The sequence below is a fragment of the Tamandua tetradactyla genome, chromosome 2, assembly GCF_023851605.1.
Source record: "Tamandua tetradactyla isolate mTamTet1 chromosome 2, mTamTet1.pri, whole genome shotgun sequence".
Classification (NCBI taxonomy): domain Eukaryota; kingdom Metazoa; phylum Chordata; class Mammalia; order Pilosa; family Myrmecophagidae; genus Tamandua; species Tamandua tetradactyla.
Genome location: NC_135328.1, coordinates 132625002 through 132643874, shown reverse-complemented (window position 1 = coordinate 132643874; position 18873 = coordinate 132625002). Strand labels below are relative to the sequence as shown.

Sequence of the window (18873 nt, the reverse complement as noted above, 5' to 3'; positions counted from 1 at the left end):
GCTCTCCGTTAGGTTGGTTAGGTTGGTTAAAGGCAGGCCAGGTGCTCTCTAGATATTCCAGGCATGCTTGGTATGCCCTGGGGCTCCAAGCCTTTGAGAATGCTGTTCCCACAGTCTCAACACTGTTCCCTGTCCTCCCTTCCTGACATCCTGAGGCCTGGCATACTCCTCCACCCACTGCCTTCTACTGAAGATCACAGATGCAGGGGGCTACCTGACCCCACTCTCCGGACAGCTGGGGTCATGAAAAGAGGCTCAAGAAGCCTGAGCAGGGGACAGGGGCTCAGTTCGTTGTTTGGAAACAGGGCCTAAGGGATATGGATTTGACAGGTCTGTTACCTGAGCCAAATCCACACCACGGCCTGCAGAACCCCACAGCCTCCCCAAAGAAAGGACGGGATGAGGGTGCCTCGTGGCCCAAGGTCCTGGAAGATGCAGGACGTGGCAGAACACCTGGTCAACACCAGGCATCACCTGCTGATGGGGGAGTATGGGGTGTCTTGGGGGGACAGCATCACCTTCAGCTTTTCTCAGAGTCGATGCCTGAGGGGTCTGGTCCTGGGGTGAGCTCTGCTGGACAGCTCAAGCCCCTAGCAAGAGACAAAGACCCAGAAATCCAACGTCCAGGGCTCCCCTCAACTGCCGATCTGCCTGTCTCTCTGTCCACAGCCCCTGAGCCATGGAAGGCAGTTCCTAGAAGGTGGGGGAGCTAAGTGCTCAAGCAAAAGGGAATCCCACTGCCAGATAAGGAAACCAGGCACGTCTGCACAGGCTCTGCCAGGCCAGTGGCACTGCAGACAATCTTGGTCCACCTAACTTTGAAATGTTCCCTCCTCAACACTCCAGGTTGAACTCACCGAGAAAAACAAGCCCGGGAAAGTACCAGCTCGGATGTCAGCAGAGCGGATGGGATGGGCAGGTGGGCCCTGCATTCCCACCTTGCTCACAATCAACACACACGGGGGCCAGGCCCCTGCCCCAGCATCCCAGGCTCCCACAGGGCTGGTGTGGTTCTCTGAAGCTGTTTATGTACCCCCAGAAAAGGTCACATTCCTTTATTATTATTATTATTGTGACATATAACACATATGCAAAGCAAAGAGAGAAAAAAGCTATAATTTTCAAAGCATGTTTCAACAAGTTATTTCACAGCAGATCCCAGAGTTTATCATGTGCGACCATTCCACCATCTCAGGTTTTTCCTTCTAGGTGCTCTAAGACACTGGAGGCTGGAAGGAATAACAATACAGTGACTCAGCAGTCATACTTGTTTGTTAAATTCTATTTTCTCTGTTATACCTCCTCCTTCTCCTTTAATCCTTCTCCCAACCTATAGGGATCTTTGGGCAATGCCCATCCTGACCTTTTTATGTTGTGAAGAGGTGTCGACACTAAAGGATAGGAGGATGGAATTAACTGTTCATCCAGGAGACGTTGGTCCCTCTCGGTTTCAGGATTTATCTGGCCTAGGAACACTCGGGGAATTGTATTTTCCAGGAAGGTAAACCTAGTGCACCAAACCGTTCCAGAGTCTCGGATGGAGCCCTAGATGTTCATAAGAGTCAACAGGAGGGGTGCGAGGGGAGCTCAGTGGCAGAATTCTCACCTACCACGTGGGAGACACAGGTTCAATTCCCGGCCCATGCATTTCCCCAAAAAACAGACAAACAGTCAAACAAAAAAATCAACCAAAAAAGAGTTTAACAAATGGTGCTGCAATAACAGGATACTCACATGGAAAAAGAATGACATGTGACCCTGCCATGCAACACACACACACACACACACACACACACACACACACATACACACACAATGAGTCAACAGGAGTGACGCTGGTTGGGGTTTAGCAGACCATGGCAATTAGCACTGTCTAACTGAAGCTTGCAAAACAGCAGCCTCCGGAATAGCCTCTTGACTCCATCTGATCTCTCTTGGCCACAGAGGCCTTATTTTATTACATGTCTTTTCCCCTTTTATCTGGAAGTCATAGCCAATCCCACTGGGCCAGTTGCTAGACTCATCCCAGAAGTCACGCCCCACGTTGTCAGGGAGACTTTCACCCCTGAATGTCATGTCCCACGTGGTGGGGGGAGGGCAACGCTCTTCCTTGCAGAGTTGCTTAGAGAGAGAGAGGCCACATCTGAGCAACAAAGAGACTTCCCAGAAGCCACTATCAGCCCTCCTTACGGGTAGTCATAGCGTCTCCACTACAGAAATAAGGGCAAGCCTCACAATCCAGAGCTTAATACCATGTCCTTTTACACCAATCCCGTGGGTACAGACCTATCACAGGTGGGACCCCCCGGTAAGGCTAATTCAATTGAGATGTGACCCACCTCATTCAAGGTGGATCCAGTCTCCTTCCTGGAGTCCTCATGAGATGATAATAGACAGAAAAAGCCCCAAGAGCTCACAGAAGCTAAGAGATGAAATTCAGAGAAGCTGATAATAACAAAGCCCCAGAGATGCTAAGAGAGGACCCACAGAAGCTCAGAGAGGAGGCCACTGGAACCAAGAGCCAAAAGCAACAGAACCCGGAAACAATGGGCCAGCAGGTACTGGCCACGCGCCTGCCCATGTGACAAAGGAGTCCCAGATGCCAGCAGCCTGTCCTCAAGAGACCAGGTATCGTCCTGGTGATGCCTTAAGTTGGACATTTTTACAGCCTGAGAACTGTAAACTGTAAGCTAATAAATCCCACTGTAAAAGCCCACCCATTGCTGGTCTATCGCATTCCAGCAGCTTTAGCAACCTGAAACAGCCAGACCTCTGCCCCTGCCCCACTCTGAAGCACCCGAGATGGGGGAGAAGGAGCAGCCCGTGTTTTCAGGAGGTTGAGGGCCAGGTCAAAGCAAAGGTTTTCCTCTAAGCTAGCAGGAAATTGCTTTTCTAATATTTCTCGGCTTAACCATCTTCTCTAACCCCACAGGCTCAAATCCCCCTTTGCTGCCCAGCCTCTCCCGGGCTCTCTCTGGGCTCTGCGGCCTCTCTTCTCTCTTCCACTGATGCCTCTGAAATCCACCCACCCCTGCCGCATCATTTTCTCCACCACCTTTCCTTTCAGAGAGGGGCCTCTCGGGTCACATCCAAGCACCCACCCGCTCTTCCACGCCCCCTTCCCTGAGGCACCCTGGACAATCCAATTTCAGAGGGACCAGACAGAACACGCCTGGCTATTTTAATCTTCCTGCTGCCCAGTGCAACCCCCATGGCCAGGGCACGCCAGATTATGGATCTCTCGTCTCTATAAACAAGCCCTGCTGTGACTCCTTCCTGCTGAGCCGAGAACACCAGAGGGAAGATGCCTTCCCAGCACCAGAGGGCCTCAGAAAGAGGAGTGCAAAAACAAGCACTTTCCTACACTGCAGGAACCTAAGGCAGGCAGCTCTTTGCCTCAGAGATGGCAGGGGCGCGAGCTGGCCTTTACCTCTGCCCCCAGCCGGGCTGTTCCTAGTACTGCCCCTTTCTGAGGGGGTCTAGGGGTGAGAGTCGGCATTCAGGGTGCCCCAAGACAGGGGGCTCTGAGTGACTTTTTACTCCAGCAGACTCCTCAGCTCCTGCTGGGACAGCCTGCTGCTTGCAAAAGATCCACTGCCAAGGGGGTGGGCCCAGGTGTGAGTTGCTCACAAAGCAAGCACTCGACTGGTGAATGAATGAATGCAGGAAAGAACGAACCGATGCAAGGGGGAGCCTCTCTTGGCCACAGTCCCCCACCTTTGCCCACCTGGAACACCCTCTCTACATTTGCCTGCCTCACTCCTATTCACCCTCTCAAACTCAGCTCACTGCCACCTCCTCCAGGAAGCCCTCCCACAGTCTCTCCCAGTGCCTAAGGCATACCTTCGCCCTAATCCTGCCTACAAGGTGGTCTCAGCCTGTTCTCGAGATGGGGGACTCCCCGAGAACAGCCTGCACCTCACTCGCCACGCCCCCTAAGCCCCGTGCAGGCACAAGGCATGGCACGCAGGTGGCAGGACATCAGTCCATCTGCCCTGCACAGGCACTCACTGGGATAAAGGAAGGAAGGAGGTGAGAACATAGCAGGGCGGGCACTCCACCAGCGCCCAGGACGAGGCTCTCCTCGTGGCCCCACTTTACACCCTGAACCCGCAACCACCCGGAGCAGCTGGCCCAGAGACTGCACTCCACCCTCGCAGGCAGGCGTCAGATTTAAAAGACGCACAATTCCCCTCCCGCAGAGCCCTGCACACGCCGTCCGTGGAGCTGCGCAGCAAGATGTCCCCAAGCAGCCAGAGAACTGAGTACCAAGCTGTGGGGAGCCAGCCCCCAGGAGGAGCCTTTCCTGGATTCAGGGCAAGTTCAGAGTCCCTCCTCTGTATGTGACAGGACTCAGAGGCGGTTACCCCCTGGGAGCTGCTCCTTTAAGCTGGGACTTCAGCCCCCACTTCCAGCCTGCTTGCTGGAGTGACCCCACCCGCAAGTTCCATCTCCTAGGGCCTTAGGTTCTCCACTGGGCTCTGATCTCTTTCCGCCAGCCGTGGTGAGGTCCAGCGAGCCTGCAGACCCAGCTGCCTCGCCCTCCATGAGCAGGCTACGTGGGAGCCATGGATGCTGTCAGAGGCACACAGACCCAGCTCACCCTCAAGTCAGGCCTCGAGGCCATTCTCCCACCTGCCAGCTCACCACCGAGGACCGGACCCAGCCACGCTGGGGACCAGGGGTGCTCCCTTCCCGCAGTACCTTCCAGGGGTCGCTCCCCATGGTAGCACAGGGCAACTCCCACCTGCCTCGCTCCCCCTCAGAAGGCCACACGGAAATGTGACCCTCCCTACTGAGGGCCCTAACAGCAGCCACCACTGTGGGGCCTAGGGGGTGGGCGGAGGGGAGGGGAGAGGGGCACAGGGTGCAGAGGTGGGCTATGACACAGGGGCGGAGGAAACAATACACAGGGGTGTGCCCTCAAGAGACGAGCACGGAGAAGGGGCATCATGCCAGGGGAAGCACAAGCAGGGAAGGGGTGAGTGGCCAGGAGCAGGGGAACAGCATTCCAGGCAGATGGAACAGCAGGCCTAAGACCCTGAGGCTATGTGCCAGCAATGAAAGCCGACGGGACAGCAACCCACACTGCAAGGGTGGCCAGGACAGCAGGGAAACTTTAGAGGCCAAGGAAGGAGTCAGGATTTCACCTGATGGCTACGGGGAGCCAGTGCAGGTCTTTGAGCAGGAGAGTTGCCAGTACAGCTCTGAGAACACTCACTAGCACAGGGAGGGAAACAAAGCTGTAGGCGGTGCAGTGGGCCAAGGGGAGGTGGCCACTCACCTGGAGAAGCAAGAGTCAATCATGGCCCAGGTGGGGCAGGCAGTGGGGAGGGGGGGCAGGGTGGGAAGCAGTTGGGAGGACGCTGGGTGTGGCTTGGGGTGCCGCTGAGATGGAGAGGAATAAACACTCCATGCCAGCAGGCAGAAACACACAGCTCGTCCCCTCCGCCCATCTCCATGGGGCAATGGGAGGCCCACCCCTGGGGGCTGCAGGGCTCATCAACACACCCGTGCTGGTCTGAGGCTACTATGCATCCCAGAAAAGCCGTGTTTTAATCCTGATCCAATCTTGGGAGGCAGCCGTTTCTTTCGACCCTGATTCAATACTGACTGAATCTAATCTAATGGACTCAGATTTCTGATAAGATTATCCCCATAGACGACGTGGCACGCCCAATTGTGGGTGTGGCTTTTTGATGAGATGGAGATGTGACCCCACCCATTCCAGGTGGGTCTTGACTAGTTTACGGGGGTCCTTTAAAAGCCAAAACATGTTAGCGAGACCTCAGGTGCAGATGCTTAAAGAACAGGTGCTTCAGAGCTGGCAGAGACAAGGGTGTCTGGAGCGGCTTGGAGAGCCGACAGACAAAGGAGATGCCTCGACACGGCAGAGCCCAGCAGCGTGGCCATTTGCCTCCCCATGAGATGCTGAGCAAGCCGGAACCCAGAGCCGTGTCCCGGAGGAGCTAAGGGAGGCCCACAGATGCTTGGAGAAGAAACTACTGGCATCAGAAACGGAAGCAACAGAACAGGGAGCAACGATCAGCAGACACCAGTCACGCGCCGGCCCGGCTGAAAGGTGCTCTGGACAGCACCAGCCTTTCTCCAGTGAAGGTGGCTTCTTGTTGCTGCCTTAATATGGACATTTTCTCAGCCTTAGAACTGTAACCTTGTAACTTATTAAATTCTCTTTTTAAAAGCTGTTCCATTTATGGTGTATTGCATTTCGACAGCTTTAGCAAACCAAAACACCACCTGTGCTGGTTTGAATTTGTGGACCCCAGAAAAGCCATGTCTGTTAATCCTCATTGAATATTGCTGGCTGGGACCTTTTTGATTGTTCCCATGGAGATGTGACACCGATTGCAGGAATTAACCTTTAATTAGAGGGAGATGTGTCTCTACCCAGTCCAGGTGGGTCTTGACCAGTTTACTGGAATCCTTTAAAAGAAGCAAGCATTTTTGAAAGAGCCAGAAAGCAGAGTCCAGCAGCCAGCAACCTTTGGAGATGAAGAAGGAGGACGCCCCCAGGGGAGCTTCACGAAACCAGAGGCCTGGAGAGAAGCTAGCCGACGTAGCCATGTTTGCCATACACCCTCCCAATTGAGAGAGAAACCCTGAATATCATTGGCCTTTCCTGAGTGAAGGTAGCCTCTTATCGGTGCCTTAATTTAGACATTTTTATAGACTTGCTTTAAGTGGGACATTTTCTCAGCCTTAGAACTGTAAGCTCGCAACTTATTAAATTCCCCTTTTTAAAAGTCATTCCGTTTCTGGTACATCACATCCCACCAGAACACCACCTAAGAAGGAGACGCCACAAAGCGAGGCCATGAAGCAAGATACCGGAAGCCACAGTGGGGGCTGTGCAGGCGGCGGGGGGGGGGGGGTCCCACGCAGCTCCCATGTGCAACCCCCCAGCGCATCCCATGCCATTAATGCCATGATGCCCATCACCATTAACACCAAGGGACACACAGCTTCTCAGCCAGGCTGCAGAAGCAACCCCTCCTGGAGCTCCCTGATGCTGTGGGGTGGAGGGCAAGGCCCATTGGCACTGGGGTGTCAAGATTACCACAGTGCCTGCGTCGAGGCCCAGCCACCGGCCAGCTTCCCCCAGAGACCCACGTCCTAGCCACCGCCAGACTGTCCTGTACCTCCTCTAGTGACTCAGGGGAGCTCAGCAGGACAGCCCCACATGACAGGTGAGAACCAGCCACATGCAGGGTCACACGGCCAGTCTGAGTTCAGGCTGGGACTGCCTCCCGGCCCCCCCCAGAGGGCTCGGGCCCCCAAGCATCCCTGTGAAAGGGGCAGCCCAGCTCCCTGGGGACAACTCACAGGGTGGGCAGGAGGTGGGGTCCCTCCTCCTTTAGGCCCCCCCCAATTCCACCAAGCAGCACCCACTCTGGGCTCTTGATCTAAATCAAGGGTCCCCTGGCAGCCCGTGGTCCATCGCCAGAACAAGGAGACTTGCTGCAAAGACAGAGCCCCCATCGCAGGGGACCCAGCACAGGGGAGCCTTGGTGAGTGACACTGTGTGATGAGAGCCCATCTCTAACGGGCACAGACCGCGGGCCTCACATATGTCAACTTGGGAAATGACCCAGTGACAGAGATGGCGCACAGATGGGCAGCTGCTGGGGCACACGAAACGGAAGGGGCAGGGGGCACAGACAAGAGGAAGCGGCTCAAGGGGGTCTTGTGGAGACAGGACAGCTGAGGGCCCCACGGTGGCTGCACACACACGCACACATGCACACACACACACACCATGCCGTGCACTGGGGCCAACTTCCTGGTTGCGGGTGTGCGACACTGACTGAGAATGCTACTGGTGGAGGGTACACTGGGCCTCTCGGTACATTTCTTTGCCACTTCCTATGAATCTACAATTATTTAAAAATAAATTGGTTTTTTTTAAGTTCACAAAAACCTTTGGGAGCTAATGGAGCTACATGGGAAAAGGCTATGGATGCCCCGAGTGGAGGGGAGCAGAGTGTGTGTGTGTGCGTGTGCGAGTATGCATATGTGCTCACCTGTGAGTGTGCACACATCTGTGAGAGTGTGTGCGTGTGTGTCCGTACATGTGCTTGTGTGTGCTGTGGTTAAAAAGACCAAGCAAAACGTCTGCAGGTGGGTAAGCATGACAAGAAAAAAATTTTTTTTAAATCTAAACAGGCAGAGGGTAAAAAATACATTTTTCCCATTTCTTAGATGTCCTTCATTTTCATCAGACTGCTGTGAGCGTAAGCGATGAAGACCGATCAGGTGACAGAAATGAAGGCGGAGGCGCCCCCCACACCCCATCACTGACCCCTACCCCCCAATGCCAGAAGAAACAAGGGTACGTGGGCCAGCGCAGAAATCCGGAGGCAAGGGCCAGGGCTGGGCCACGGAGACGCAGGTCCCATGCTGAGCCCCGGTCAGCCTTGTTTCTCCAACCCGTGTCCAGGGCGCTTTCCCTTCCCTAAATGTTTGTGTGCCGTTGGCTGCGCAGTTTGTGGGGACCCCATGAGGTACAGGTGAGTGTGGCATAACCTGACGCCCGGCCCCAGTGCTGAAGTGGGTCGGCGGCCCCCCCGCCCGGCCCTCCTCCCCTCCCCAGTCAGGGGGACCCTCTGTGAGGTCACTCAGCTCCGGTGCACCCCAGGAAGGAAGCTGCCACCGCAGTCAGTGCACTTCCCGACGCAGCACGGAGGCCAGGCTTCACCTTCACGGGGTCTCCCCCACCTGCACTGTTCCTGCCCCTTCTTCATTGCCAGTGGGGGCAGAAGGACACTGGAGATGAACCTGAGCCAGCTGGGTGACCCTGGACAAGCCCCTGGCCCTCTCTGGACCCGTGACCCCAACCCATTGGCTCTGAGCACATCTTCCTGGAGGCCGGAGGAGGGGGTGGGCTCAGTAGTTTAAGTGCTGATTTGAAAACCTGGGGAGCTGAGCACCCTCCAAAGTGCCCTCCAGCACGGGCCCCATCCCAGGGGGTCATGTGAGTCATCCTGGCACCCTCCCCCCCGACCCCTGCCCTCCCCAACCCCTCCCCTATGGTGGGCTGCCTCCCCCCTCCCGGTTCTCTCACTGGGGGTGCGGATGCTGCCAAGGTGATGGGGTGGGCCCAGGAGGGCCTTGTGGCCACGCCTGGGGCAGGAGGCCAAGGTAACCGTCAGCTGCCTTTCTGCGTTGTTGTGAGCGGCTCTGAGTCTTTACAACCAGCAGGCCTTCCTTTCACATCTCCTTAGAAAGGAATTTCCACCAAGGTAGGGAAGTAAGGAGCTGGTCGCATAGAGGTGTTTGCAGAGCAAAACCCAGCAGCCAGCACAGCAAGTTTCTAAGGAAGTGGCCTTCTCAACGGCCAGAAAGAGAAGCAGACAGATCAGTGTGTGAGGCTGCACTTTCTGGAAATTCCAGTCTGCACCAGAGGGGCCGGCAGGCAGCCGGAGGGGGTGAGGAGAGCATGCGGTCAGCAGTGGGCCCTGGGCGGGTCCCTCCCCCCACCCCCACCCCACGGCGCGGGGAAGTTCACAGTGGCAGAGTCACCTCCGTGCCCACGACGCCAGGCGAGCCTGGGGACAGTAACAGGCCAGGGGGCAGCGAGGGAGGAGGCCAACGCCCCAGACGCCCCCAGCAGGAAAGCTGAGCCGACCTGGAACCTGAGCCCGGAACAAGGGCTCCTGCTGGCCCCGCCTGCCCCGAGTTCACGGAGAGGCCAGCTCACCTACCCGTGGGCACCTGGGGTGTCCTGGGGAGCCTGCGCCTCCACCCTGGGACACGAGCACCACTCTACGGGGGGCGGGGACTGAGACCCAGATGGCACTCCGGGGCTCTCCTCCTGACCGGCCACTCGCCAGCCCCGTCAAACGTGGACGGAAAGAGAGTGCCAGGGACACTGCTTCATGAGACAGACTTTCACTTTGTTTTTTCTCCCAATGTGGAAATAACCTAGACGATGGGGAGGGGGTGCTGATGAAATGAAAAGCTCTCAGACCTCCCGCCCTAAAACACAGGGCACCATGTGGATGGCCTTCTCTGGCCCAGTCTATTGCCTCTGCCTGTCTTGTCCTGTTTCGTTCTGACCACAGGGATGGCACACGCGGAGTTCCCATGTTTCCTCATCAATGGCCCTGGACAGCGCCCAGCTCAGCGCCCACCCCCGGTGCTGAGGAACATGGAATTCCCCGCGCGGCCTGTGCCACGTGCTCCCCACCCGCTGACCGCCGTGCGTTTATTATCATAACCTGAACCACAGCGGACAGCTCTGCCCTAAAGGCCCAGGCCTGCATGAGAGGGTCTTCCCTCAAGCAAGTTCCACAGCCGGGCAGGGGCTCTGCCCCCCACTCCAGGAGCCCAGCGTGATGGGGGGTCCTGGGTGGGCCTGCCCCGACCCTCAGCCCCTCCTCCCCGCCCATTCTCAGAGGGCAGGCGGGGGCGCTGGGCTGGAAGCAGGGGCTGGAGGACGGGCAGGGCACAGGCACGGGGCAGGAGAACCCGAGGTTCCCAGACAGCCGGCGCCCCGACCTAAGCAGGCAGGAGCCTGCAGGGCCACGGAAGGATGCTCCTTCTGGGGCCAGTGCTGTCCTCATTGCCCAATGCAGGACCTCAGAAATCCGCCTGCATTCCAGGGCTCAGCACCTTCGTTCATTCATTCATTCATTCAGTCAGTCAGTCGACATGCACCAAGCCCGGCCCGGTGTCAGGCACAGGGACCACCCCCAAGGGAAGGGACCGGCACCCAGGGCCAGGTCCTGGAGAGGTTCTCATCGCCCTGCCCACCCGCCCTGCCCGGCCATGGTTCTATTTTCAGGAGCAGGCGGGGAGACCAGCCACAGGAACTGAGAGAGCAGTGGAGCGGCACAGAGGCGCTGAGAAACCAAGCACAGCTCAACAGCCACAGACCGTCAGGGCAGCCCAGGGTTGGACTCCCAGGCCAGGCCCACGCCCCACCAGGGACTAGAAGCAGGCCCCAGAGGACGGGAAACTCCAGGGCAGAAACGAAAACGGCAACCGAAGGGCCCCAGGGAGACCTTCCCACTGCTGCTGGTGGGCCCCCAAGTCCCAGGCTGGACCTTAGCAGGCAGGTCCTTACCCCGGGGTGGTCCAGGACTGGTGCGTCCTCAGGGCCCAGAATGGACTAGGAGATACTCAGACATCCCACAAGTCCACAAAGAGAGTCCAGGCCCCTTCGCCTGGTATCTCAGGCAGCACACTCTGGAAAGCCCAGCCAGAGGAATACCTAAGAACCTTCCCTCCAGACCCTTGGCAGGCCTGCTCCCGGCCTCTCCCCCCTGCCCCCACTCCTGCCCACCCCTGGAGTCCGCTGAGACACCACGTCCTCCCAGAGACCCTGACTGGTAGCTGCCAACAGGTTTTTTCTTGCTTACCAAACCAAGCCCCACAGGGCAGGGCCCCGTCTGCACCAAGCACCCAGAAGAATGCTGGGTCAGAGAAAAGGGATGCAGAGACGGCTGTGTCCTGCACCACTGGCATATCCCAACCCCCCAGATGCTCACCTCTGGGGTGTCTGCTTTGTCCTGTTCCCTGGGTGGAGCACTTTGCTCCACGCTCCTCAGGACGGAACCAGAAGATAAAGAGAATGAGCAGGACAAAGCAAGGGTAGGGGTCGAGGGTCTCCCAGGCCGGGCATCCCAGCTGCCTGTGGTGTCCAGATGCCCGCTGATACCTGCCGAGAGCCCGAGCCCAGAAAAGCCGACGCCACTGAGCAAGGTGAGACTGGAGCCCCTCTTCCAGGCCGACCGAATGACACCTATGACACAGAGGGGCCAAGAAAGCTCTTACGGGAGGGAATTTCACCAACTCACTGTCAGATCCTAAATCCCAGGACAACAAAGACTTCCTCCCATGTCCGGCTGGCCCTGACCCGGCTCTCCAGCAAGGCCTCCACCTCGGGGCAGAGGCCAAGGACGGGGTGGCCTCTGGGCCCACGGAGAGGAAGCCTGCGACCTCTCACCCCAAAGGGTGAGCACCCTCTGAAAGGACCTCAAATCCTTCCCTGCATAGGAGAGCCGCCAGGACACTTTCCCTCACGCTGCCTCGCCACTTACCAGCACTTCCCAATGATTTCTCCAAGCCAGGAAGCGGACGGACAAATGGGAAGCAAAGAGCACTGCTTTCCCTCTCAACTACGGAGTCAGCTCTACCACCCTGTTGGCAGGCGTTCCTCTGTCCAGTCAGCTCACGTGGCCCGCGGGTGGCACCTCTGCCTGCCTGACCAGAGGGACTGGCCCAGGAGCCTCATGGCCCAGGCAAGGAGGGCTCTGCCTTGGCAAAGCTGACCGGAGCATCCAATCAAGCTGGGCTTGGCTGGAGGCACAAGCAAGGCACTGGGGAGCCGAGAGTGGAGGTGGTCATCTGAGGAAGGGGTGAGCGAGATGGCCTGGGAGCAGCTCGCAACGACGGTGGAGGCCAGGAACGGGGCTGGTCCGGGCCCCAAACAGTCCGTACAAGAAAAAGTCACCTCGGGTCAACCAAATGTCAAAGCCCTTTGATCTTGGAGATGTGCGTCCAGTAAGAGCAGGGTCTCCACTCTCAGGGCCAGGCACCCTGTGACCCAGGACAGGTGTCCAGGGCAGTCAATGGGGGCTGAGGGTTGGGCAGCAGTTCAAAGGACAGCAACCGAGCTCTGCACCCAGAGACCGGTCGGAGCTCCTCCAACAGAGACGAAGGTCAGGGAACGCTGGGGGCCCCACAGGAGACTCAGAGTCCCCTCTCCGCTCGGGCCTCATCTTGGGGAAGACCTGGCACTCCTAGCACCAGGGGAGCACACACCCAGGCTCCTTCCACCTCCTCTCCATGCGCCAGACTGAGGCATGAGCAAGGCTGGGTCTACCTCTCGAGAGTCTATAAAGACCCCTCCATCCAGAGAGCTTACTTGGAAAAAAAGGTGCAAGGAAGCCGGACAAGGGCCTGGGGAGGCCAGGCAGCCAAGCTGCTGCTGGATCTCAAAGAACATAGGAACTGTGGTCGGTTTTATCTCCAATTTCCAATCCCCGCACTGGTGTGTTTGGAGAATCTCTGAGCCAATAGCACACTTGCTCTTCGAGAAAAGAAACAAGGACAAAATCCAAACCAAGTAGTTTGGGGAGCAGGCAACAAACAGCCAACCAAGAAGTGAACACAGCACCAATCCACAGACCTGAAGGGGCAGGGGGAGGGTGGCCCCCTGGCTCTCCACGTCCACCCCTAAGCCATGAGCAGAAACGGGAGGCGTCTGCCAAGGACCCCCGCCCAAGGGAGCCCCCACCCTGGCTCTGCGTCCGCAGGGGTCCACGCCCTGCCTCCCTTTATTCTCTCCACTGCCCGGCTCTGCAGACACCTCCCCACCTCCTGGTTGGGTCCTCAGCCCCATCACCTCCGGTGTGACCACGTGGAGGCCAAGCCTGGGCTGGCACGCAGGAAATCCAGCCAGCCCAACCTTAACCCCAAGTCCTGCCCCTCCCAGGCACCTGCGAGTACTAGAACACACAACTGGGCACAGAGAGAGGGTAAAGCAGAAGGGGTCACCCTCCCCACCCCACCCACCGTGGGGCAGCCTGCACCGCTCCCAACACCCCAGCCACCTGGGGCTCCAGGGACGGCACCGCCACGCATTCCCCAGTGCCTGGGCTGCCCAGGTGTCCTGCAGGCCAAGGGTGCCCACCAGCCCTTCCCTCCCATAGGGCAAGAGATGCCCTGGCACCACCCTGCAGGGCTGCAGGCCCCAGGGCTCTGGGTGGTGGACGCAAACGCTTTCCTCGCCATCTCAACAGGGGAGAACTGAAACCGCTGCCTGGGCCGGGCTCTACTGGGTCAATGAACCCCATGAACAGTTCTCTAGATAGCGCTGCTGGATTTTTTTCCTTCTAGGTTTGTTTCAAACTTAAACTCTGATTTTGTAAATGTACCTTCTCTGCTTCAATCTGACATCAAAGCCCCAGTGCCACCGACCGGGCTTCTCCTGCACTGCCGGCCCAGGAGCTCCCTTCACGCCTGCCAGTCCTGTGTGGCCAGAGCCGGGTTGGCAGATCTCAATCTCATCTAGGAGCTGATATTTTCATCCATTTTGGTCAATAACGGATATTATCGTGCACTTTTGCTGACGGCCACGTTTACGCGTCCACAGACCATTCTATCACTAGGAGCCACGCGAACCGCTGAAGGCTGACCATTTCCTCCTGGTGCAGAGGCCTTTTGGGTGAGGCAAAGGCAGTGACCAGGATGGACCAAGGTAAAGGCTCAGGTGGAAAACCAGCTTTCCCTACAGAGGGCAGAGCCTTCTTCAAACACTGGCTGGACAGCCCACCCTGCACGACCCCATGGTGGCACAGGGGTGACGGGCCTTCCCCTAAACGAGCTGCACCAGGGCCAGCACGCGGCAGCTCAGCGGGAAGTGTTCCTTCAACACGTGAGTTTTAATGAGCCACCTGCAGGGACACGTGGTGAGAGGCCCAGGCTAAGGGGCAGGACAGAATGACCCACAATATGGGGGGGGGGGGGGGTCTGGCAGCCGAGGGAGGTCAGGCAGGGGGTGCCCGAGTGGAAAATACATGGCAGCCCCAGCTCCATGAGCCTGGGCTTGCCTGGGGGTCCTCAGAGCCACGTGACCAATCACCAAGGGCCCCCCGCTTTCGACAAGGTTGTCTTGGGGAGGCTGTCCCTGGGCAGGGCAAAAGGGCTTTCTACGGAGAGCTGTGGGGGTCCTGCCACGGAGGCTGGTGGTAACTGAAACCTCAGGATCTCCAGCTAAGGGCGTGGAGAGGAGCCCGCTTCACGAGGGAAACGCCACAGGCACGGCAAACCACAGACACAGTACCCCGTGGACAAGGCACGCCATGGACATGTCACGGGCACAATACCCCATGGGCACGGCACCTGGCCAGCACGACTCCCTGCGAGCACAGCACAGCATCCCACGGGCACAGCATCCCACGGACACAACACGCTGTTGGCACGACACCCAACTCCAGGCCCCCTGAAGGCACGCCTGCAGGAAGCACCCGACCTCGGGCCTAAGACCCTTCCCCAACTCGGAGGCCCTGAGACATGGAAATCGAAGTATCTTGGGACTGATGAAACAAACAAGAGGGAATTAGTTCTCAAGTTGTGTGTTGCTTCTGTCTGGGGTGATGGGAAAGGGAAAGTTCTGGAAATGGGGTGTGATGACCACACAGCCGAGTGGCTGTGCTCCACAACACGGAATTACACATCCGAATGAGGTTAAAAGGGAAATTTTAGGTAGTGTTCATGTTGCTAAGAGCAAAAATTTGAACAAAAACCAAACACAGGACAGTGAACCCTAATGTAAAGTATGGACTGTGGTTGATCGTACAATGATAATAGCTTCTGCTCACTGATTGTAACAAAGCTACCACACTAGTGAAAATGTCAAAAAATGGGGTGCTTGTCCGATGGAATTTTCTGCGATAATGGACAATCTGATATAATGTGCTGCCCAATAAGTAAGCTACTAGCCACATGTGGCAACTAAGGACTTGATATGTGGCTATGGCGACAAAAGAACTGAATTTTTTCTTTTTTGCATGGGCAGGCACCAGGAATCAAACCGGGTTCTCCAGCATGGCAGGCGAGAATTCTGCCTGCTGAGCTACCGTAGCCCGCCCAGAAGAACTGAACTTTTAACTTTACTTCATTTAATTTTAAATTGCAATATATGGTAGAAATACTCACAACAGATAATGCAGATTTAGGGGGCTGAAATAAACTATCACGTTGAAAGCTATCAAATTTTCAAAACATATTAATAATCCCTACTGCACGGCAAAACTAATTTTGATTCCAGAAATTTAAAAAGGAATAATTATAAAGTACTTAAGTAACACAGATTTTATTTTGTGATCCAGTACTTGGAATAAAATCTCCCCTTCCCATCCTCACCCCCCTACATACACACAAACCCCTGTGGCTTGCCTCCTTTAAAGAACCTAGCCTGCTGCATCCCCCAGATTTTAGAATTCTGAGTTCACTTGTCTCTCCAGGTAACTAGCCTGCCTATGAGAGGAAACGAGAGGACAGGTCAAATATTTCTGGCTCACCAGTGTCAGACCTCCCCTACTCTTTTCCTTGGGAAAATCCTTTTATCTTTATGCCCCAACCATGAAACCCTCAGCCCAGCAGTGCCTTCTTGTCTTCTGGCTGCCCAGTGCCACCCTTCAGGGCACACCATCTTCACAGTAGCTACCAATTACTTTTTCTTACTCCCAAAACCACTCCTAATCTCAATAGAGGCCAGGAATGTTTGGTTTTACTGTATAAAAATAACACTAATCAAAGCATTTAAGTTTTTGTAATTCATACATGGAAGTCAATATTTCTGCACATAAACTACACTATTTTAAGTTACACTTCAGTAAAAATTAAGTTATGTTATTAGTACATTGTCTGGTCAGCTGCTTTTCACCTTAGAAATTATAAGGGACATGAAATCTCTCTCAGCTGCATGTAGTTACTACCGTTAGAGCAAAAACAACAGAAAATTCTTTTCTCTTAGCTATCTCACGGGGTAAAGCATCTAAAGCAGCAGGTCTTAACTTCTTGGGGATCACAGACCTCTTTACAACCTGGGCTCATTTGAATGGATGTATGGACCCTAGAAAAACCACGTTTTAATCAAAATCCCATTTTGTAAAATGACAAAATAATCCCTATTCAATACTGTATGTTTGAATCTGTAATTATATCATCTCCCTGGAGATGTCTCCCAATCAAGAGTTGTTAACCTGGATTAGGGGAGATGTGTCTCCACCCATGTGGGTGGGTCTTGATTGGTTTACTGGAGTCCTATACAAGAGGAAACATTTTGGAGAATGAGAGATTCAGCGAGAGCAGAGAATGCTGCAGCACCATGAAGCAGAGAGTCCACCAGCCAGAGACCTTTAGAGATGAAGAAAGAAAACGCCTCCCGGGGAGCTTCATGAAACAGGAAGCCAGGAGAAGAAGCTTAGAGATTATGCTGTGTTCACCATGTGCCCCTCCAGATGACAGAGGAACCCTGACTGTGTTCACCATATGCCTTTCCAGACGAGAGAGAAACTATGTGCCTTCTCACTTGAGAGAGAAACCCTGAACTTCACAGGCCGTGTTGAACCAAGGTATCTTTCCCTGGATGCCTTTGATTGGACATTTCTATAGACTTGTTTTAATTGGGACGTTTTCTCAGCCTCAGAACTGTAAACTAGCAATTTATTAAATTCCCCTTTTTAAAAGCCAAAAAAAAAAAACAAAAAAAAAACGGGGTGCTGTATGGGAACTGTGTATTTTCTGCATGCTCTTTCTGTATTAAAAAAAAAAAAAAAACCCACACAGAAAGTCATCTGGGCAGGCATGGGAAAGAGAAAAGCAGGCTCCCAAATGGTACCACATGACCCTATCATGTAAACAGAGTAGTGTGTGCACAATTACATGTGAAGGATTTCCCTCTAGGCGTAAAAACACTAGGAAGTTTTAAGAAACAGAGAGAGAGAGCATGTCTGTGATTTCTGCAATAAACCTGTAATATTTGGGATACTTTAATACTATTAAAAATACATCTTGAAGGGTTAGGAAAAAGCAAAGTCCACAAGAAGGCAAGAGTGATTCATAGAGACCCCTGTCCTCAAGGGCCCGGAGCCTTCATGCCAAGACTGGGCAAAGCAGAGGCATGAGCTTGGGGACAGTGCCTGCCACCGTGGTCACCCCAGGGGGCCAGATAAAGCCAGGTTCCCAAGCAGGCAGAGTGACCCTAACCAAAGCAGAGGATGCATCCGTCCCCTTCCTCTCTCGGCCGCTGGGTCAACCTCTGCACACGCTGCCTCGCAGCTGTGCCAGGAACAGAGGGAGGGTGGCCGGGAGAGGGCACCCCCTCGGCAGCCCCTCCCCAAGAATTGGGGAGCCTCCGAGCTCCAGGCCCCACACGGCTGCCCCCACAGGCCTGTGGTCAGCTTGACTGCCTGGGGTCGCAGCATGCTGCTGGCTGGAAAAAGTAACCAGGCGCGCCAGCTCCCCTCAGCAGAGCCCGCCCCGTGCGCTTCCCGACGGAAGCTTCACAAATCGATAGCAACAAAGGTTCCAAAACAATCGATCAGAGCCAATGCCCTTCTTTGAGAAAAACTCCTTTCGGCAGGCAAAAGCCGCTAAAAATAACAGACGCGGAAATCGGTTCTACAACTTACTGCTGCAATGTGCTTTGAAATGTACTGCTTTTTTACATATGTGTTATTTCTCATAAAAAAGAAAGAAAGAAAAGGGCCACGGGGGCTCAGCAGGCAAGAATCCTCGCCTGCCAGGCCAGAGGACCTGGGGTTCGATTCCCGGTGCCTGCCCATGTAAAAAAAAAAAAGCCGATTGTGATAAACGCACAGCCACATGATGCTACTGTGAACCACTGGTTACATGCTTTGGTTGATTACACGGCATTCTAACCAAGAGGTGTTGGAAATGGTTAGATTTTATTAATTAATGTTACTATTGATAAGTTTCACGGGTAGAGCTGCTCAGTCTTCTGAACCCAGAAGAGATGCTCAGCTGCCCTCCTTAGAATGCTTTGTGGAAAGTCCCCAGAGATTTTCCAGTGTTTCTACTCATCAGAGTCCTGACAGTGTTTTGTTTACAAGTCATAATTTTATTACTATCTAAAATGTGTACCCGGCTGGGACCTTACTTCTTTGATTTGAGCCTGGCATCTCCCGGGCTAGTGGTTTCATTTGGGAACAGACATCAGCTGTATCGTCAGTGTTTTATCAAGACAGAAGTTTAGGACGTACTAGTACGAATCCCTCCACGTGACGTTCTGGATACACTGCTGCCATTTTCTTAGAGCAGTCTTGGCATACCCTCGGCTCATCATGTGTACTATGTACAGCATGTGTTGGATTTTATGTT

General features: G+C 55.0%; 1 protein-coding gene across 3 annotated transcripts in view; it reads right to left on the bottom strand.

Moving 5' to 3' along the window:
* Positions 1-18873, bottom strand: part of VAV2 (vav guanine nucleotide exchange factor 2) — a 194754-nt gene that overhangs the window by 157497 nt on the left and 18384 nt on the right. Inside the window, exon 1 of one of the 3 annotated variants that reach the window (XM_077149050.1) lies at positions 12063-12193. The exons of the other annotated variants lie outside the window; for them this stretch is intronic. The gene's annotated coding sequence lies outside the window, so the exon portion shown is untranslated. Of the gene's footprint in view, positions 1-12062; positions 12194-18873 lie in introns of those variants that run through there. 3 annotated transcript variants of the gene reach the window in all.